The sequence below is a fragment of the Bufo bufo genome, chromosome 8 (assembly GCF_905171765.1).
Source record: "Bufo bufo chromosome 8, aBufBuf1.1, whole genome shotgun sequence".
In the NCBI taxonomy this organism is placed as follows: Eukaryota; Metazoa; Chordata; class Amphibia; order Anura; family Bufonidae; genus Bufo; species Bufo bufo.
This window is the reverse complement of record NC_053396.1, coordinates 131,391,949-131,415,726: the sequence shown is the minus strand read 5'-3', so window position 1 is coordinate 131,415,726 and position 23,778 is coordinate 131,391,949.

Genomic DNA, 23,778 nt, shown 5'->3' with positions numbered 1-23,778 from the left:
AATGGGTTCTGCACTTTGTTTTAACTGATGATCTATCCTCTGGATAGATCATCAGCATCTGATCGGCGGGGGTCCGACACCAGGACCCCCGCCAATCAGCTGTTTGAGAAGGCAGCGGTGCTCCAGCAGCAGCGCAGCCTTCTCACTGTTTACCGCTGGCCCAGTGACGTCACGACTAGTAATCAACTAAGCTCCATTCAAGTAACAGATCTTAGCCCCTCCCACGCTAGTTGATACTAGTCGTGACATCACTGGGCCAGCGGTTAAACAGCGAGAAGGCTGCGGCGCTGCTGAAGCGCCGCTGCCTTCCTCAAACAGCTGATCGGCGGGGGTCCCGGGTGTCGGACCCCCCGCCGATCAGATGCTGATGATCTATCCAGAGGATAGATCATCAGTTAAAACAAAGTGCAGAACCCCTTTAAGCAAAAAGCATAGATGTGGTAGGCAATAACAAGTGCTCGGCGGCACCAAATCAGAAACCATATGTCCTACCACAATCCGGGGGGTTCCAGTGCACATCCATGAATCCCGTAGGGAAAGCAAAAAACATCCCTGGGCTAGATGATGATGTGGTATTGAAGGACAGGGTGGGCAAAGAACTGTCCTGATATTGCCCTACAGGGGGGTGCTATTCTGGCCCTGATAGCCTAACCACAGACCACCCCGCCCTGATAAGAGCGACCCCGTCCGGAACCTTACCCTATATAAAAATGGCCCTAGTAAGCCCCTAGCCCCAGGCCCCTGACTTCCATGTGATCACTATATAGATCTATGTGTTTTGACTTATTATAAAAGTATATTATAAGTATATCTCACCCCTTTGTGTATCACACCTATTAACAGCACACCTATACCAGTCCTTAAAATGACTTTTGTGGCCCTATTAGCTAGCGTTTGGTGTCCCTAACAGCCTGTCCCTGCTCCACACAGCAACCTCTCCCTACACTGGCAAAACACTGAATGTAAAATGGCGGCCAGATCAGGTTTATTTATAAGGTAGGGGTGTGCTGAACGTCTCAATTGACTGCCCTGTACCACCTGATGGATGTGTCATGGGTCAAAGTTCTTCATAATGTAAAAGAATATGGCGGGCGCGAATTTCTCCATAAAGTTCGCATGTTCGGCGAAACGCGAAACACGCAAAGATCGCCGCGAAACGACCGCCGGGCGAACCGCAAGGCCATCTCTATTCAGTGCTACTTTTTAAAATCCTGTGCTTCCATAGGATGCACCCATATTTATGAGGATGCACACAAAAGTCTGTCCTTGTAGCTGAAGTAGATTTCAATAATTTTCTCCAGTAAACCAGCATAAATGATGGTAAATGTCCCTGGACTGGTGGCCCTATCCTCACCATGCCCCTTTTTCAGAAAATGCCTAAGTGTGGCATAGAAATGCCACTTGTTCCTAAATTTAGTAGCAGTGGCATTTAAAAATCCCAAACCCTTGGTTTGCCAATTTCTGGCGTACAGAGCATAGTAAATGACCCCCTTTGTCTTTTAAGCAAGCAGAAAATAGTTCTGTATTAATTCTCAAGACACTGACCTTTTGAGTAGTTTAAGTTGAAATTAGTTGCTCACTTGAGGTTATTAGCAAATTTATTCCCCAGGCATGCAAACAACTAGCTGGCGACGTGTCAATTTCTTCAGTGCACAAAGAAGAAGTCTGCAGATGGAATTGCAATTTTGTACCAGAATAATTTATTCTACAGGGCTTGTTTTCAAATGCCTCCTTGAGGCTGGTTCAGACCTGAGCGGTATTTGATATGCGCGTTTAACGCGCGTTTTTGTCGCGCGTTTTTATGCACGTTTTTTGCAATAGTAAACGCGCGTTTGACGCGCGTTTGTGTGATTGACTGCAATGTCCTATGGCCACAAACGCGCGTCAAAACGCCCCAAAGAAGCTCAAGAACTTGTTTGAGTGTAGGGCGTTTTTCAGCGCGTTCAAACGCGCTGTAAAACGCTCAAGTGAGAACCAGGGCCATAGGGAAGCATTGGTTTTCATGTGTTGAGCGTTTTACAGCGCGTTTGAACGCGCTGTAAAACGCTCAAGTGTGAACCCAGCCTAAGGCTCAATTCACACCCGAGCGTTTTACAGCGCGTTCCTACGCGCTGTAAAACGCTCAACAAGGAGAAACCAATGCTTCCCTATGGGAATGGTTCTCACCTGGGCGTTTTACAGCGCGTACGATCGCGCTGTAAAACGCCCGACGCTCACACAAGTACAGGAGCGTTTTTTTTGGGCGCTTGTCGCGCGTTCCCGTACATAGACTTTCGGGAACGCGCGACACTGTGTGCACACTTGTCTCTGTATGCGCGCTTGTAAACGTCCGTACAATCGCGCATACAGAGCGCTCCTTTCAGAACGCTCAGGTGTGAATTGAGCCTAAGGGCTGTTTCACTCGAGCTAGTCCATTGCGGGAATCACACTCCGTGTGTGATCGTGATCCTCCATTCTTGACTTGCAGGAGCGCACAGCATTATACTGATTTATAATGCTGTGTGTCTGTTTGACCTTAGGCCTCTTTCACACGGGCGTCGCGTGTGAGGGCCGGACAAGATGCGGGTTGCGTTGCGGGAAAAATGTGTGATTTTTCCGCGCAAGTGCAAAGCGTTTTAATGCGTTTTGCACGCGCGTGAGAAAAAACTGCATGTTTGGTACCCAGACCCGAACCCGTACTTCTTCACAGAAGTTCGGGATTGGGTTAGGTGTTGTGTAGATTTTATTATTTTCCCTTATAACATGGTTAAGTAAATTAGGGTTGGAGGGGTTAAAAATAAAAAATAAATAATTAAACTCACCTTATTCACTTGTTCGGCTCGTCTCTTTTTTCTTCTTTGAGGACCTGGGTGGGAAAAGGACCTTTGGTGACATCACTGCGCTCATCACATGGTCCATCACCCTGGTAATGGACCATGTGATGAGCGCAGTGGACATCACCAAAGGTCCTTTTCCTCCAGGTCCTCAAAGAAGAAGAAAAGCCGGCCTGCGTGAACAAGTGTATGAGGTGAGTTTAATTTTTTATTTTTATTTTTTAACCCCTCCATCCCTAATTTACTTAGCATTCTGTATTCAGAATGCTATTATTTTTCCTTATAACCATGTTATAAGGGAAAATAATAAAGATTGGGTCCCCATCCCGATCGTCTCCTAGCAATCACACTTGCTTGCGGATGCTTGCGATTTTCACGCAGCCCTATTCACTTCTATGGGGCCTGCATTGCGTGAAAAAACGCACAATATAGAGCATGCTGCGATTTTCACACAGCGTACAATGATGCGTGAAAATCACTGCTCATGTGCACAGCCCCATTGGAGTGAATGCATTCGGACTCAGTGTGGGTGCAATACGTTCACCTCACGCATTGCACCTGCGCGGAATTCTTGCCCGTGTGAAAGGGGCCTTACTGCTACAGAATCATACTGAAATAAAGCTGTAGAAGTAAGGTCAAGCAGAGGCACACAGTATTATAAATCATGATAGTGTCATGCGTTCCTACAAGTCCAGAACGGAGGATCACACTCACACACAGAGCACGATTGCCACAATGGACTTGTTCATGTGAAACAGCCCGAAAGGGGTTATCTGTTTGTTTGTTTTATTAATATTGATGACCTATCCTCAGGATACAGTAGGTCATCACTATCAGATAGTGGGGGGCTAACTCTCGGCATCCCTGCCGATCAGCTATTTGAAGATAGAGAAACACTCCTATAGGCACTGCCTTCCCTTCACTGTTTACCTGTTCATCGTTAGTGATGGACGAACATCGGCCGGGACGATTCGCAATCAAATGTTCACAAACCGCGCATTCGCGGAGAGCCCCATTCACTTTAATGGCAGGCGAACCTGAAAAACCTTCAGGTCATATTTGCAGCCAGCAAACACTTACTAGAAGTACACAAATGGTCCCACAACATGGACAGTGATATACCAGAGGGGGATTGTTGACAAAAATTCCCACAAAAAAAATATGTATTTTAATCAGGGGCCATTTTGGTGCGTCTTAAAGGGAAACTCTCAAAAATGTGCCCTGCTGGAGCCTAGAAAACTTCAATTTCCTACCGGTTTGATGTATACAAATGTGCAGCACTCCACATTTTTGTATCCTGCAGAGTCCATTAAAAAAAATGCATACGTTAACTTACATTTTTTTTCTACCATGGAACTGTATGGTGAACAGACGCAACTGTACGGCATCAGTCTGAGGCATCTGTTAATGCATACATTTTTGGTATGCATTAAATGGATAGCAAAAATAGGATGTGAACCCAGCCCTAGTGTCAGAATAAGCATCAGTATACAGCGGAGCAGCGTGTCGGAGAGGGGAGGCTGCTATGTACTGACAGAGCGCTACCTGGTCCTGGTGGTCAGGGATGAGGACTGTGTTTCCCAAGGATCATTTTCTACTGGGAAATACAGGGCCCAGTATAATACACTAGAATCTATATAATATAAAGATATTAGCTTTACCTCCGAATAATCCAATTAGGTGGTCATTTATTATATAGAAATACTTCTATGTTAGGCGTATTTCTGACAGATTGTGGCGCAAAGGTCCTTAGCACCGCAATCTGCATATTTTTCACGCTCATGCCAGGTCTAAAAAAGATGGCGTGGGCAAGGAAAGGGATACAGTTATGGCCATCCAGTTATTGGATACCACCGCCATACATTGACCGGATAACACCTCTGTACAGTGACCGGATTACACCGCCATACCGTGACGGATAAAAGGGTTATACGAGGGCACAGTACAGGAATGACTAGGGGCACTGCACAGGGTGTGGTAAGAGGGCACAATGCAGGGTATAAGGGGACAGAGTACTGGGTGAGGGGCACAGTCACATGACCCTGTGACATTAGAAGGTTCTTATGCTGAATGTGGTTCATACGCCACCATAATGAGAGGCAGAGGAGTGAGACAGGGGTGTGATTATGTGGCTAGAGATAAAAAAAATTAGCTGTCGGCCAGTACAGGCCCCAAAAATTAGGCAATAGGCATTCACCTGACAGCAAAGAACTTTGGATTCTGTGGCTGAGGGTACATTGGGCGGTCAAAGGATAAATATGTAACTGTCGGCCAGCACAGGCGCCAAAAATTAGGCAATAGGCATTCACCTGACAGCAAAGAACTTTGGATTAGACATTCACCTGACATAAAAGGCCTTTTATGCCGCAGTATATACATAAGGCAAGGACCATTCTTTGTTCTGGGTCGTGGTAGATATGTGTGGGCTGGCATGAGGAAATTCAATTACACGTGTTCATCACATTCCTCCGAGATCCATGCCTCATTCATTTTTAAAAATGTGAGGTAGTCCACACTTTCGTGAGCTAGGCGAGTGCGCTTATCGGTCACGTTCCCCCCTGCTTCACTGAACATTCTTTTGGACAGGACACTCGACAAGGGGCAAGGCAAGAGTTCCATGGCAAACTGTGCCAGCTATGGCCACAGGTCAAGCCTGCACACCCAGTAGTCAAGGGGTTCCTCGCTTCTCAGAGCGTCCACATCGGCCGTTAACCCGATGTAGTCGGACACCTGTCGGTCTAGGCGTTCCCTGAGGCTGGATCCGGAGGGCAGTTGTCAATGGATTGGCTGCAAGAATGATCTCATGTCCAAAGTGACCAACACGTCTTCAAACCGCCCTCTTTTTGCAGGAGCGGCAGGATGGTACTCGCACCTGTTTCGCTGTGGGTGGAAATACCTTTGCCAGTGCCCACAACAGCCAAATGCAGCATCTCACAGCAAAGCATGGAAAGGCTGCATTCTGACAGCCCTCTGTGAAGCTGTAACATGTCCGCTATTTTGTGTTTGTACCGGGGGTCTAAGTACGTTGCCACCCAGTACAGATCCTTGACCTTTATACGGGGTCCCTCTTCAAACACTGGAGCATGAAGGCCCCCATTTGCACTAAATTGGAAGCGGTGGAGTGCCCTGGCTCCTGCTTATCGCCCAGGAGAATGTCGTCCTCGGTCTCCTCCTCCCAGCCATGGCTACAACACCAGGGATACCCGAAAAGCTCCTCCCTCCCCCCCAGCCACCATCCTCCTCTGACTCCTTTTCAGACTCCTGATGACTTGTCTCAGATGGAGAAGCCCCCCTGGGAATTCATTCAGCATTGCGACTTCTCCTGCTTCCCGATGGCTTGATCAATAACACGACGCAATGCATGCTCCAGAAAGAAGGCGTAAGGTACGATGTCACTGATGGCGTCCTGGCTGTGACTGACCAGTTTGGTGATCTCATCAAATGCCCGCAGAAGTCTGCATGTGTTGCGCATGAACAGCCACTGGCGCGGTGAAAAAAAACAACAAGCTCCCTAGAACCTGTCCTGCCACAGAGTTCGTACAGGTAGTCATTAATGGCACGTTTCTGCTGGAGCAGCCTATCAAGCATATACAAGGTGGAGTTCCAGCGCGTTGGGCAGTCACAAATCAGATGTCTGACTGGCAAGTGGTGTCACCGCTGAATGTCAGCAAGGCGAGCCATGGCCGTGTAAGATCTTCTAAAATAGCCAGAGATTTTCCTGGCCTGCCGCAAGACGTCCTGGACCCTGGGGTATTTGGCAATGAATCGCTGCAGGACTAAGTTCAGGACATGTGCCATGCACGGCACGTGTGTCATTTTGCCCCGTTTCAGCGCGCACACCACTTTACCAACTGTCAAATTGAGAGGGGTTAGCCACTGATCGGCCTGTGACCGCAGAGCTGAAAGGCAACGTCTCACCTGGCACGTCGAATGGGTGCTGGGGAGCTTGGGGGATGCAGCGGAAGAGGCGGTAGCAGTGGAAAAGGAGGAGTCAGCCGAGGAGGAGATGGAGGATGGAGTAGGAGGAGGAGAAGAAGAGGCAGGCCTGCATGCAATCCGTGGCGGTAACACCAAATCCACACCGGTGCCACGGGTTACATGCTTGACGGCCGTCAGAAGGTTCATCCAGTGGGCAGTAAAAGTTATGTACCTTCCCTGCCTGTGTTTGCTAGACCACGTGTCTGTGGTCAGATGTATCTTGGCACTGACACTGTGTGCCAGAGATATATTAACTTGCCACTGAATGTGGCCATATAGTTCAAGAATGCCCTTCTGGGAGAAATATTTCCTTCTGGGGAACTTCCATTGCAGTGTGCCAAAGGCCTCAGAGTCCACCAATTTATATGGCAGTAGTTGGCGGGCTAGCAGTTCCGACAAGCCAACGGTCAGACGTTGGGCAAGAGGATTATCCAGCGTCATCTTTTTTTTACACTCGAACATTTGGGCCACGGAAGCCTGCCTTGTCCAGATGAACGCAACGACCGCATGGTGGAAGGTGGAGTGGAGGACAAATGGGAGGAGAAGGAGAAGAGGCAGGATGTGGAGCGCCGGGAGTGTGGCTTTGTGGGTTTTCACGGCATTTCTCCCACTGGGCTCAGTAATGGGAGGCCAGATGTCTTCTTAAGGCAAGGTCTCTAGGTGAGTGTTGGGCTTACCGCGACTTATGCGTTGACAGCCCGGGCTGCAGTATTATCAGTAGCTGACACATAAAAAAAAGCCCACACTGCGGAGCCATGTGCCGGCGTCCTGGGAGCGCAAGATGTGACCATGCATGGTCGAGATACATTTGCAGTCTGCTTTTTGCCTCCTGTGCACTGCAAGTTCTGCCTGCTTCTCCTCCTCACTATCTGCTGCTCCGTCTCTCCCTCTGAACTCCCCTCCTCTTCCTTTCTTGTGGGCACCCACATGACGTTCATTGACACGTCATTGTCACCTTCACCACCACTGACATTAGAGATCTCGGAGTAGGCAGCAACAGCGGGGACCACCCTCCTTGGGCTGATCTGGGTACTGTCGTCAGACCGCTGGGTGGCGGCCGTTGCTGCCTCCTCTTCCTGATCCGATGCCAAGAATGACTGCGCATCGGTAAGGTCTGGGAATGGATGGGAAAATAATTCCTCTGACTCGAGTGGAGTGGCTATGGTGGTAGTGGTGGTGGTTGTGTCTATGGGGGGTTCACACAGAAGAGAGTGAGGAGGGTGCAGATACAGAGGATAAGGAGGGTGCAGAAGCGGAAGGTGCGCCCTTTGAAGTTATCACACGCGCCTTCTCCAACTTCCCACTTAGGCTCCGGCCTGGTGCACCTGCCCGACCCCTACCATCCCTGCGGAACGATCTGCCTCTTCCTCTGCCTGTCATTTTCTAAATGACCCTCTGTCCGTAGAGAAGAGCGGTATTTGTGGAAGAAGGTATATCGAAGCCCTCAATCAGTAGTTTCTGGGAAAAGGTATATAGCAATAGCACCCCTGAATCAGTATTTTGTGGAAGGTATATGGCACCCCTCAATCAGTATTTTGTGGAAGTAGGTGTATCGCAGCTCTCAAGCAGTTTTTTTTTTATGGCAACAGGTATATCACACCCATTGCAATTAGTAACTCCAATAGCGTTTGTCCCTCTATCTAGCTGCGGTATCGCAGCAGAACCGCACACAACTGCTGCACAATACAAACACACTATAATATAATTTCTATGTTGGAAAGTATATTATAAGTATATCACACCTATCGATAGCACACCTATACCAGTCCTTAAAAGGACTTTTGTGGCCTTATTAGCTAGCGTTTGGTGTCCCTTACTGTCCCTGCTCCAAAATGCAACCTCTCCCTACACTGGCAAAACACATAATGTATAATGGCTGCCAAATCGGGTTCTGTTATAGGGTTGGGGGTGTGTCTATGTGCTGAAACGTCTCAATTGGCCGTCCTGTCCCACCTGATGGATGTGTCATGGGTCAAAATATGGCGCATGCAAATATCGCCATATGTTCACATGTTTGGCAAATCGCGAACGAGCAAAGTTCGCTGCGAAATGACCGCCGGGCGAACCGCAAGGCCATCTCTATTCACTGATGCAACCACAGCGACGAGCAGGTGTAATTACAACTAAGCCATCCCAAAGAAGGGGTTTTGGAAGTGTTTGGGTAAAAAAATGCATACAAAAATGTATCTGTAGAAACACCCTAAAAGGAATCTTAGCTGTTGCTGGTTCATTCATATTCAAGAGAAATGGCAGCGTTGAAGACAGAAATCTTTTAAGAACACCTTGTAAAAGAAACCATAATATTCATTATTTAATAGTAACAATGAAACACACTTATGTCTGTCTGGTACTTGTGCAAAATTACACATTACATAAGGGATATGGTTGGCTCAGTGTAATGTGATAATTGAATGCTGGAGACATTCGGCTGTTTTGATACAGTGTTGATGCTTATAGAAAACCATATTATTTTCAGAGCCTTCAACATAGCATCAAAGAACTAATTTAATTGAAAGGATTGGTATTAGGACTACTGTAATCTGTCATGCCTTTCTATCAGCTCACCCAAAACAGTGCGCAGTGAAAGGAACACTAAATATGAAAGGCAACACATAATATTACATGCTCATATTAACAAGGTTCTCTGAAAAAATAAAATAAAAAGTAGTAATACCTGTTCCAATGATTCCTGCCGCCGGACTTGATTTCCTTTGTGAAGATCAACGAGGAAGTAAAGGACTAGAAATCAGAAAAGGAGTAGCAGGCAATCAGTGTCGCCCTCCATTCATTCCCATGGGAGCACCGAAAATAGCCGTGTGCTGGCTCGGCTATTTCCATCAGCCCCATAGAAATGAATGGAGTGGTGGCTGCGCCTGTGTGGTGTGCTTCCCATTCATTTCAATGGCACTTCTAGAAATAGCCGAGCGTGGAGCTCTGCCATTTTCGGCACTCCCATAGGAGTGAATGGAGAGCGACTGCACATGCCCGGTATGCCCTACGGCACTTTGCAGGCAATGGTCTAAGTATATGTGCAGGTTGAAGAGGTGGGACTTGCACCTAACAGACATTGGGGACATATCCTAGCGATATGCCCCCAATGTCTGAGATGGAACAACCCCTTTAAGTCTAACGTCCTGTGATATCACCTGACCCGTTGAAACTAATTATCTGTGATATCACTGGTGCCTTCTAAAGTATAATATTTTGTGATGGCATTTTGGTTAAATGCTGTATCGTATCATAAGTACCTATTGTATAGAATACTTGTTATCATGGGCCATGTTAGTCTAATTGTTTGTGATGTCACTGGTTCCATATTGAGTAAAACAATTTGTGATGTCACATGTCCTTTTGAGTCTAATGATTTGTGATCTCAAAAGCTCCTGTTGTATCTAATTGGGCGTAATGGTGTGTGAAGTCACTGGTGCTGAAAAGGGATCTACTGTTCATAGGGTTTCATAGAAATATACTATACAAACTAATTAATCTTTATCATGTGCATGAATTTGTAACCTGGTATCTGTTTTGATTTCAATAGAGTTTTGTAATCAGTTGGGGCTCTCTTGTGTTCTAATTGATCAAGAATTTTTTAGAGTAAGGCTAAGTTGACATCTGTGAAGGAGGTTCCAGCTCTTTTGCAGATTCCATAAAAAAAAAGGACAAAATACCACTGCATTTTGGCAGGCAAAATGCTGGTAGGCAAAAAAAAGAAGTGATTGATGTATACCGTCATGGGCATGTTAGTGACAATTCAGCAAATACTGATTCAACACTTAGTTCTGTTTTATATATACAGTATATATTATTGTTAGGAAATTGAACCGGCACTCAAAACATTTCGAGGATATGTGGAAACATACAAATGTATTATATAGTAAAACCGCAATATACCTAGGTAATATACATCTTATTCAATAAATAATATACATAAGTGATAAAAAATGTATAAAATTACAAAAATTTAAAATCACAAATTCATCAATTTATCTCACTGTGAATGGTGAGATAATTCATCAATTTATCTCACCTTGGTTCTCTATATGTATAGAGACATGGTTGCATCGGCAGAAATCCCGATGGCAGGTGCCATGTAATCAGTCCATATATATAGGGCTTCTGATCTTTGTAAGGAGGGACACAATTCCTACGTAGTCCTAAACTACGTAGGGTTCACCCGTTTATAGAGAATGTAATGTACACATTTGGTACTCACGATACGTTGCGCTCATCAAAAAACCTTTTTGCGTGTAGAGGTTCTTTCAGTGGCGTCCCACAGCTCCACCACGCTCCAACAGTGTTAGTTTCGATTTGCAGCGTCTTTCGGGATCTCGTCCCAATTCTCCTGAGACTTGGTCCGTCTGTAAGCTTCGTAGGCAAAGCGATATTATATTTCTTGACGGTGAAGTTTAGTACATGGCCATGTATATTATGTAGTTGATTAACGCACAGGTATTCCGCCCAGATGCGTTTCGAGATAGCTTATCTCTTCCTCAGTGGGTCACCTGTGGTCTCAAACCTCTCAACTTTTGTACTCTCTTCATCCGTGCTTAATTGTTCACATCGGGTTTAACATGTGTTGGAGATTATATTCGGTAATTGGGGATTTGCGGAGTATTCGATTTTTTATTCTTCATAGTTTCCAGTCTTATGCAAAACATGTCTCATACAGAGAGAAGGGTATATGACACATAACATTAAATACCAAAAATGTGGATTGTTTCCAATGGATAATGGATATACTATACAGTTTCATATTCAGACAGTTGGATAACAGTGCGTTGTTGTCGCGTTATTCACACTTCTCGATTTAATCCTTCACTTATTTCTGGGCTGATATCTTTGCTGTCTACTAGCACTATATTCACACTTCTCGATTTTATCTTTCCCTTATTTTTGGACTGATGTCTATAGAGTCTAATAGCACTGTACAGCTGTATAGATGGACATGTAATTCTTCTATTGTTATGTTTTAACATGTGAGTATTTGGTCCCCTTGTGTATTTCCAGCGGAGATCTTTCAAGAGGTGTGCAAGTCTTCTGGTTTAGATTTAGGTGCGTTTTTCATGCGTTTTCTCTTTGTAACTGCGTTTTTTGTAATATATGTGCAAAAAGTTATGTTAGTGCTCTGTATATAAAATAGACTAATTCTACTCTTTGAAAAGAATACTATATACAGAGCACTAACATGACCTTTTTGCACATATATTACAAAAAACGCAGTTACAATGAGAAAACGCATGAAAAACGCACCTAAATCTAAACCATAAGATATTAGAAGAATTGCACACCTCTTGAAAGATCTCTGCTGGAAATACACAAGGGGACCAAATGCTTACATGTTAAAACATAACAATAGAAGAATTACATGTCCATCTATATTAACGAATATAATCACCAACACATGTTAAACCCGATGTGAACAATTAAGCACGGATGAAGAGAGTACAAAAGTTGAGAGGTTTGAGACCATAGGTGACCCACTGAGGAAGAGATAAGCTATCTCGAAACCCGTCTGGATGGAATACCTGTGCGTTAATCAACTACATAATATACATGGCCATGTACTAAACTTCACCGTCAAGAAATATAATATCGCTTTGCCTACGAAGCTTACAGACGGACCAAGTCTCACGAGAATTGGGACGAGATCCCGAAAGACGCTGCAAATCGAATCCAACACTGTTGGAGCGTGGTGGAACTGTGGGACGCCACTGAAATAACCTCTACACGCAAAAAGGTTTTTTGATGAGCGCAACGTATCGTGAGTACCAAATGTGTACATTACATTCTCTATAAACGGGTGAACCCTACTGACTCTGAAAGTTTGGGACTACGTAGGAATTGTGTCCCTCCTTACAAAGATCAGAAGCCCTATATATGGACTGATTACATGGCACCTGCCATCGGGATTTCTGCCTATGCAACCATGTCTCTATACATATAGAGATCAATTGATGAATTTGTGATTTTAATTTTTTTTTAATTTTATAAATTTTTTATCACTTATGTATATTATTTATTGAATAAGATGTATATTACCTAGGTATATTGCGGTTTTACTATACAATAAATTTGTATGTTTCCACATATCCTCGAAATGTTTTGAGTGCCGGTTCAATTTCCTAACTATATACAATTAAGAACAAGGGGTGTTTCTTTTAACCTGAGCACCAGTCGTGGTTATCCACAGTAAGCCATCTGTATACCATATTTAGCACAGTATATATTATGCCCTGTTCTTCTAATCTGTTTGGTGGCAGTATGGCGGTATTTAAGAACGTATCATACTTAAAATCCAGAAGGTCTATGATAAACATTCAGTTTTTCTTATTATGACTTATGCTTTTTTATGCAATTGCAATTCACATTTTTCAGTCTTGAGTTTTTTGTGATCTAATAGAAGTGCATCTTCTTCTAACAGTATCTGCATAAACCCTAAGGGGCTTTCAGTTAATTCCCTCTCTCACATCTACAAAGGATTATGCTGACTAGTTAATCGGCTTGTGAAGACTGTTGATTCTCACGCCCCTGGTTTCAATTTGATATGTACAATTCTCTTCATAAGCATAGTTTTGCCTCTTTAGGTTTGGGCTTCTATGTTCATGTTTTTAAATGCAAAAAAGAAAATATAGGAAATACTGTGTCACAGATCAGCGAGCGTGGACCCACTGCACCAACTAGCTGGTTTGGCTTTGAGCTAAACCATAAGGACGTTATTCTGGTGCTCCCCTGGCATTTACCCTTTAACCCATGTACAGGGATCTGGCCTTTGCCGCAGGGGAGCAACGAGACTTCTGCCTCTTCTGATAGTCCCAGAACAGTTGACAGCTGACCTACTGAGGTCAGGGACACTAGTGCAAGTACCAGAAGCTCTAGACACAGAAAACCCACCAAAACCTGAGGTATAGTCTGAACAGTCACTAATACAGGTTTTTAGGCAGAACTTGACTGTAGGAAACTGGGCTGGATGGCTGGGATGCTGGAAAACTGCATCACAATTGCAGAAGCAGTCTGGACAGTCACTAATACTGGAACTGCAGATATCTGGAAACATTGAACGGGAGACTCTGGTAGGCTGTTCCTCTACCATTATACTATGAAAATTGGCGGGGAGAACAGGAGGCAGGAAGAGGATGAAAAATGATATGACACTGGGAGGAAGTGTGTGTGGACTTGCTCTGAATGGTTCAGAGGCTGACAGCCTGATCGGCCAATCAGGGGCAGTATTCAGGCAAGTCCTTATGCTCTTTAGGAAGAAATGCCATTCTGTACCCAGTTAGGATTGTGAAAGAATGTGTTGTGGCAGTGTCTGCCAATAAAATTGCAGAAACAAGCCAGTTACTAGGGGCACTGTAGGGACACTATAGCGAAAAATATGGAGGTATATATTGTTACATTTTAGAGTTTTATCAGAGAAAGCTTAGCATATAGATTGAGGGGCTGGTCACTGTCTCAGTTGTTTCATACAGCTTTCTGGCAAGTTCTGCATTACAGAATCTTACAAGAATCTTTCTGTATGAATAACCAGCCAGTTTTTTTGTATAAAAGTTTCCCAATAGCATACATTCTGCTGCAAACATGTGTTGCTCCTATTTTTTTTTCCTAAAAAACTGTTTCTATTAACTGTTTGTAATTGGGCATTTCAGGGGATTATACAGTTGTTATTGAATGCATTGTACATTACTGCAAGTTACCATTCAGTGTTACAGCACACACATTTTATGGCAATAACACAATTTTTATAATGCATTTTATATTACTGCTAGATATCGTTCAGTATTATAGCAAAAGCTTTATGGAAATTACACAATTATAAGGTGTTTTAAGATACCAGTCAGTGTTACAGCATACACATTTTACTGGAATAATATTATTCTATCAGTGTTATTGAAAGCATTGTAGATTACTGCAAGACACTATTGAGTTACTGCAAATGCATTTTACTGCAAGAACTGTATTATTAACATTGTATTATAACTAGTGTTGATCGAGCACCAAAGTGCTCGGGTGCTCTCTGCCGAACACATCGGGATGCTCGGGTGCTCTACCGAGCACCCGAGTATAATGAAAGTCAATGGGAGAACCCGAGCATTAAACCAGGCACCCCCTGCTCTGAAGAGGGGAGGGTGCCTGGTTCATAGGAAAAGGTCAGAAATTGATAGAAACACCACCAAAATGGTTTGAGAACAGCTTGGGGACGATGTCTGGATGCATCTTGAACTCCCAGGTCGCTGCTGGGAACGATGTTGTCTGAGTAGTACGCCACTTTTACAGACTGACAATAATACGCACCAAACTGAAGATAAAATCGATTTTAGAGGAAAAATTGTTAGGAAACATTCTTTCCTCTATATTTACTTGTATGTAAAGTCCTGCCAAAAATTACAAGGAAGAGGCACTCCGATACAACCTGTATATCACATAATGGAGTGCCTCATTCACATTGTGGTGCAATTGTTCATGTAGTGGGACTCCTACACTCAAAAAGCCTATGCACTAAGTGAAAGGGCTGCTAAAAATTACAAGGAACCGGCACTCCAATATACCCTTTATTACACATAAAGGAGGGCATCATACAGAGCCTTGAAAAATTATGATTGCTGGCCTGCTGGTGACCCTCAAAAACATTTGGAGCAAGGGCCTGCTGATCTGACCATCTAAAACATTATGGGCGAGGGCCTGCTGATGCTTTGGTGACTCTAGATAACCTGGGGCCGATCGCACGTCCCCGTGACGGCGAAGATCTATTCGGATGTCTGTCCTATCAACTTTCGATGTTATTTTCAGCGCAAACCATGGTGACCACGGGTAACGAAGAATCATTGTTCGATTCCGGAGAGGGAGCCTGAGAAATGGCTATGGCTACCACATCCAAGCAATGCAGCATGCGCGCAAATTACTTATTAGGTATAATTAGGTGCAGGCCTACAGGTGAGCTGACCCTCTAAAAAAATTATATTTGAGGGCCTGCTGGTGAGCTGACCCTGTAAAACATTGTAGGTTAGGGCCTGCTGGTGAGGTGACCCTCTAAAAAATTATATGCGAGGGCCTTCAGGTGAGCTGACCCTGTAAAATATTTGAGGTGCGGGCATGCTAGTGAGCTGACCCTGTAAAAGATTTTAGGTGAGGGCCTGCTGGTGAGCTGACCCTGTAAAAGATTGTAGGTGAGGGCCTGCTGGTGAGCTGACCCTGTAAAAGATTGTAGGTGAGGATCTGCAGGTGAACTGACCCTCTAAAAAATTCTATGCGAGGGCCTGCTGGTGAGCTGACTCTGTAAAACATTATATGCGAGGGCCTGCTGGTGAGCTGACTCTGTGAAACATTGTAGGTGAGGGCCTGCTGGTGAGCTGACTCTGTAAAACATTATATGCGAGGGCCTGCTGGTGAGCTGACTCTGTGAAACATTGTAGGTGAGGGCCTGCTGGTGAGCTGACTCTGTAAAACATTATATGCGAGGGCCTGCTGGTGAGCTGACTCTGTGAAACATTGTAGGTGAGGGCCTGCTGGTGAGCTATATAGGAGGGCCTGCAGCTTAATGTCGAGCGCAAATACTCGAATTATGAATATTTATCGCTAATATCGCAACTTTGATTGGCCCACAAGCAACTTAAGCAGGGAGGAATAAAGACTTCAAATGGAAAAAAATTACGAATATTCTAAAAAACGAATATATAGCACTATATTCTATAGTGCTATATATTCATTTTGACCCACTTCGCATTAGGCGATTTTTACATTGCAGATTTTTCAGAATCGCGAACATAATCTTTTTACATTGCAGATTCAATCTCAAATACAAATATTCACGAATATATGACGAATATTCTACCACATATTCGCGAAATATCGCAAATTCGAATATTGCCCCTGCTGCTCATCACTACTGCAGCTTAGCTGACCCTTTAAAACATTATATGCGAAGGGCATTATATGCGACGAATAAGCATGTTGATATAATGGAAGAGTAGATGGACGATGAGCAAAGGAATATTCAACCATATACCCTTGTTTGTGGTGGAAGGGGTGCATGGGAATACAGCGTATTCACTACATTATAAACAACACATTTAAAGTGCCTTTATGTTCATCAGCTTTCCTCTGGTGGAGTCAAGAAGTCATAATCAATCCAGGCCTTGTTCATTTTTATAAGAGTCAACCTGTCAGCATTTTCAGTTGACAGGCGGATACGCTTATCTGTTATAATGCAACCAGCAGCACTAAATACCTGCTCAGACAAAACGCTAGCGGCACAGCAGGCCAGCACCTACAAGGCGTAGAGCCAGTATTTGTAAGGCACTGAGGGATCATTGAGGACGCTGACACAGTCTGCTATGTACTCCTTCACCATCTTCCAAAATGTTTTCCTCCTTGTGACACTAGGCCGCGCATCAGGGTGAGGGTGCTGGCGGGGTGTCATGAAACTGTCCCAGGCTTTGGAGAGTGTTGCCCTGCTTCTGTTGGAACTGCTGTGTGTTCCCCTTGTCTCCCCTCCTCGGTTGGCCAAAGAACTACGGACTGTGCCGCCAGCGTTGTCAGATGGTAATTTATGGAGCAATTTTTTCAACAAGGACCTTCTGGTATTGCACTGTTTTGCTCGTCCTCTCCAGCAGAGGAATGAGAGATGAGTAGTTCTCTTTGTAGCGGGGGTCGAGAAGGGTGAACAATCAGTAATCCGTGTTGTCTAAAATGCGTATAACGCGCAGGTTGCGGGTAAGGCAGCCTAACATGAAGTCAGCCATGTGTGCCAGAGTACCAACAGGCAAGACTTCGCTGTCGTCATCAGGAGGATCACTCTCAATCTCCTCATCCTCTTCCTCCTCATCTGCCCAGCCACGCTGAACACATGGAATTAAACTTCCATGGGTACTACCCTCTGTAGCGGAGGTAACCGTCGCCTGCTCCTCCTCCTCTTCATTGTCTAATTCTCGCTGAGAAGACGAACTGAGGGTGGTCTGGCTATCACCCTGTGTAATGTCTTCCCCCATTTCCACCTCTTCCACATGCGAAGCGTCATCCTTAATTGGGAGCAGCGAGTGTTTGAGTAGACACAGAAGAGGGATGGTTACGCTGATAATAGCGTTATCGCTGCTCACTATCTGTGTTGATTCCTCAAAGTTTTTTAAAACCTCAGAGGTCAGACATCCATGCCCAGTCCTCGTTTGTGAATAGTGGAAGCTGACTGGAAAGGCGACGACCATATTGCAGCTGGAATTCCACTACTGCCTCTGTTGCTCACAAAGCCTGGCCAACATGTGGAATGTCAAGTTTCAGTGAGTGCTCACGTCGCACAACAGACGGTGAGCTGGCAATTTCAAGCACTGCTTCAGCGTTGACAGACTGGCTGAAGCTGTTGATGACTTGCAGAAATGTGCACACACACGGCGCACCTTCACCAGTAGCTCAGGCAAATTGGGGTAGGTTTTGAGAAACCGCTGAACCACTAAGTTTAAGACATGGGATGTGTGTGAGCTTGCCGAGCTCCAAAGCCGCCACCAATTTATGGCCATTATCAGACACAACCATGCCTGGTTCTAGGTTGAGTGGCAAGAGCCACAGCTCAGTCAGGTCTCATATCCCCTGCCACAGCTCTGCGGCGGTGTGCTGTTTGTCCCCTAAGCATATCAGCTTCAGCACAGCCTGTTGCCGCTTCTAAACTGCAGTGATACACTGCTTCCAGCTACCGACTGATGACTGACTGATGTGCACGCAAATAATTCGGAGGTAGAAGTGGAGGATGAGGTGGAGGAGGAGAAGTGGGGGTTGGAGACACTAACATAGGTGGTGGTGGAAACCCTGATGGAATTAGGGCCCGAAATACTTGGTGTCGGTAGCAACTGTGCCATCCCAGGGTACGACTCACTCATGGCCTCCACAACATTCAACCAGTGTGCCGTCAAAGAAATGTAGCGTCCCTGGCCGAATGCACTGGTCCATGTGTCCGTGGTTAAGTGGACCTTCCCAGTAACTGCATTGGTCAGGGCATGTGTGATGTTACGGGACACATGTTGGTGTAAGGCGGGCACGTCACACCTTGAAAAATAGTGGCGGCTGGGGACTGCGTAACGCGGGGTGGCCGCCGACATCAGGCTGCGGAAGGCCTCAGTGTCCACAAGCCTAAATGGCAATATTTCCAGGGCCAGTAATTTAGAATGCTGCACATTTAATGCTATGGCCACTGGGTGTGTGGCTGGGTATTTTTGCTTGCGTTCAAAGGCTTGGGGTAAGGACATTTGGACGCTGTGCTGGGACATGGAAGTGGATGTGGTCGCTGATGGTGCTTGCAAAGGTCCAGATGCAGGGTGGAAGGCATCCGGGCCTGCACCTTCGACAGGGGTTTTGGCCAGCACGTAACGCAGGGGAAGAGGAGGCAGTGGTGTGACCGCAGACACTGATTGTGAACCCAGGCGTTCGTCCCACTTATTACGATGCTTGGATGCCATGTTGCGGATCATACTGGTGGTGGTGAGGTTGCTAGTGTTCACTAGTGTTGATCACGAATATTCGAATTACGAATTTTTATCGCGAATATAGGTAATTCGAAAATTCGCGAATATTTCGAATATAGTGATATGAATGTGTAATGCGAATTTTCCCAATGCGGATTTTTATCCCAAATTTTTCAATTGCCGAGTAAAAACATACCTGACTCATTGGCCCACAAGCAAGAAGCAGGGAGGAATAATGACTTTAAATTGGAAAAATGCTGAATATTCTAAAAAACAAATATATAGCACTATATCGAATATATTTGTTTTTTCGAGTATTCGTAATATTCTAAAACAAGAATATATAGCAATATAGCGAATATTCGAAAAAAACTAATATAGAGCAATTTAGCTAATATAGTGCTATAATCTTCTTTGTCTAATAGTTGTAATTTTTTTCTCATTTGAAGTTCAGATTGGAAAAAAATGTCAACTATTGAAAAAAAAGATTATAGCACTATAGTAGCTAAATTGCTGTACAGTCGTGGCCAAAAGTTTTGAGAATTACATAAATATTGGAAATTGGAAAAGTTGCTGCTTAATGCCCCCATTTGCCATCCACAGTGCTCCTAATGACATCCACAGTGCACCCATGTGCCATCTACAGTGCACCTAATGACATCCACTGTGCCATGTGCCATCCACAGTGCCCCTAATGACATCCACTGTGCCATGTGCCATCCACAGTGCCCATGTGCCATCAATAGTGCCCCTAATGACATCCAGGTGCCCCCATGTGCCATCCAGTGCCCACAAAGGCACCCATGTGCCATCCAAAGTGGCTCCCATGTGCCATCCACAGCTCCCCCAATGACCTCCTCTGCATAGTGATCAGTCTCTGTGGCTGATCACTATGCTGCCACTCATGTACAGCGCTTCCATCGCGCTGTACATGAGTCAGTACAGGCTTCACATAGAAGCCTGTACACTCAGAAGACAGCCGGCGGTCCCATCTCAGGCAGGAAAAGAAGAAGACTGCTGTGGACAGGAAGACTTCAAAACGCTTCAGGAGCGGTCACGTAACCGTGAAGAGGATCATAGGAAGGGCTGCGCTGTGGATGGTAAGTATTGGTGTAATAACCTTCCCTCCTGAAGATGGGCAATTTTCAAGTAGGGGCCGGAGAACTCCTTTAACTGCAAATAAAGCTTTATCCTGCTGATGTTACTTTCCACAATAGTTTCTTCTAGTCACAAACATTTTCTTCTGCTATATTTACTAACCAAATCAATGTGGTCACACTCAGTGTTCTGCTTCTTTGCTTATTGTCTCTGCTCCTCTTATCACCTCTTCCAATAACTGCCTACAAGATTTCTCCTGTGCATCCCCCATACTCTGGAGCTCTCTACCCCACGTCAGTCTCACCTACAGTGGAATCCTTCTTCAGACAAGCCTACAACCAGTGACCCTGCTGCCTCTATACCACCATGACCAGCTGTACCCTCTCCCACTGTGTCCTTCCTCCATACCATGTAGATTGTAAGCCCTCACGTGCAGGGCCCTCTCTCTTTCTGTACCAGTTTGAAACTTGTCTTGTTCATGTTTAGTGCAATTGTCTGTCTCATGTATGTATATCTCTTTTCATATGTACAGCGCTATGGAATGAATAGCTCTTTAATAATTAATAATAATATTCTGCCCTTCTTTAAATTGTTTTTAATGTCATTATTAGAGATAAGTGAATTGCTCAAAATTCTATTTGGCCAAATGAGTTGACTGATTCAATTGTGGCCCAAATCAATTCTACTCTAATCAAAAATGCTCCAATTGGCCTGAAAATTTGTGTATGACACTCTGAGGTTTCCTAGGACTAATATTTTTTCTCTGGTTTCTCATTAACAAAAATTACTAACATTTCTCTCTTCAAACTTTGCCAGAATCAAATCACCAAAAATTCTGCTCCAGATCAAGCTCAAATTTATACTTAAAGGGTTTCTACCACTTCGTTTTCACATAATTAGCTTTCAGACACTAGCGATCCGCTAGTGTCTGCTCTACCGAACCATCCTAATATAATAGCTTTTGGGGCAGCCGTTTCGCTAAAAAACGAACTAATCAATTCAACCCGAATTAAAGGGTTTCTACCACTTCGTTTTCACATAATTAGCTTTCAGACACTAGCGATCCGCTAGTGTCTGCTCTACCGAACCATCCTAATATAATAGCTTTTGGTGCAGCTGTTTCGCAAAAAAAAGAACTTATATTGATATGCTAATGAGCCTCTAGGTGCTATGGGGGCGTCATTAGCACCTAGAGGCTCGGTCTACCTTCACAAAATGCCGCCGCCCAGCGCGTCCCTCCAGCCCGCCCATCTCCTCCGGAATGCGATCCTCCCTGTGAGCGTATGTATTCGGCGCATGTGCAGTGAATGTCTGACCGCTTCCCTGCTCAGACATCTCCACTGCGCCTGCGCCGATGACGTCATAGTGCTCCGAGGAACAGGCGCAGTGGAGATGTCTGTGCAGAAAGCGGTCAGACATTCACTGCGCATGCGCCGAATACATACGCTCACAGGGAGGATCGCATTCCGGAGGAGATGGGCGGGCTGGAGGGACGCGCTGGGCGGCGGCATTTTGTGAAGGTAGACCAAGCCTCTAGGTGCTAATGACGCCCCCATAGCACCTAGAGGCTCATTAGCATATCAATATAAGTTCTTTTTTTAGCGAAACAGCTGCACCAAAAGCTATTATATTAGGATTGTTCGGTAGAGCAGACACTAGCGGATCGCTAGTGTCTGAAAGCTAATTATGTGAAAACGAAGTGGTAGAAACCCTTTAATTCGGGTTGAATTGATTAGTTTACAATCAATTTGCTCATCATTAGTAATTTTGTATTCTTAAAGGGGTTTTCCGGGTTCAGAGCTGAACCCGGACATACCTCCAATTTCACCCAGGCAACCCCTCTGACTTGAGCATCGGAGCAGTTCATGCTCCGATACTCTCCTTTGCCCTGCGCTAAATTGAGCAAGGCAAAGGCATTTTCAGGAGTTCCGGTGACAAACCGGGCTCTCCATGGGGCTGCCAGGAAGCCTGGTGACGTCACCGGCACTAATGGGCGGGCTTTAGCGCTGCCCTAGCCAGTAAAACGGCGAAAGCCTCTGCCCGGCAGTGTGTTATTGCAAAGAAAAAAACCCTTGCCTTGCGCGATCTAGCGCAGGGCAAGGGAGCGCATCAGAGCATGAGTGCTCTGATGCTAACATCAGGGGGGCTGCCTGGGTGAAAATATGAGTATGTTCGGGTTCAGCTCTGAACCCGGACAACCCCTTTAAATGGGTTTTCTAGGACCTTATTATTGATCCTTAGGGTACTTTCACACTTGTGTTAAAGTTTTCCGGTATTGAGTTCCACCACAAGGGTAGAGATGTCGCGAACATAAAATTTTCCGTTCTCGAACGGCGAACGCGATCTTCCGCGAATGTTCGCGAATGGGCGAACCGGGCGAACAGCCATAGACTTCAATAGACAGTCGAATTTTAAAACCCACAATACTCTTTCTGGCCACAATAGTGATGGAAAAGTTGTTTCAAGGGGACTAACACCTGGACTGTGGCATGCGGGAGGGGGATCCATGGCAAAACTCCCATGGAAAATTACGTAGTTGACGCAGAGTGTGGTAAGTTGAATTCGCAATGCGATTAATATAACCTGCATTAATCGCATTGCGAATTTAACTTAGAGCTAAGTTCCTAATGGTTGTATTGCTAGAATTGTACGAATATAGCACTATATTCTCAATCTTCATTATATTCTAGCAATACAACCATTAGGAACCCAGCTCTAAGTTGAATTCGCAATGCGATTAATATAATCTGTATTAATCGCATTGCGATTACAACTTTGTCAAATTTGTGACACTGCAGCTTCAGAATGAATCTAAGATGGATGCTGCTTTTTGATAGGAGGTGGGAGGGTCTGGGAGGGAGGGTCTGCTGACTGTGAGGTACAGGGTCAAAGTTTGCTCAATGATGATGTATAGGGGGCGGACCGAACATCGCATATGTTCGCCTGCCGCGGCGAACGCGAACAAGCTATGTTCGCCGGGAACTGTTCGCCGGCGGATAATTCGGGACATCTCTACACAAGGGCTCAATACCGGAAAAAACGCTTCAGTTTTATCCTAATGCATTCTGAATGGAAAGCATTCCGTTCAGTATGCATAAGGATGTCTTCAGTTCAGTGCAGTATTTTCTCTGGCCAAAATTCCGGAACACTTGCCGCCATTAATTTCCATTGAAATGTATTAGTGCCGGATTCGGTACCAAGTGTTCTGGAAAACTAAATTCGGTTTCCCGGTCTGCGCATGCGCAGACCTTTCAAAAATGCAGAAAAAATAAATACCAGATCCGTTTTTCCGGATGACACCGGAGAGACAGATCAGGTGTTTCAATGGATTTGTCAGCCGGATCCGCATCCGGAAACAAATGCTATCCGTTTGCATACGTATTTCCGGATCCGGCAGGGAGTTCCGGCAACGGAACTGCCTGCCGGATTCCAACAACGCAAGT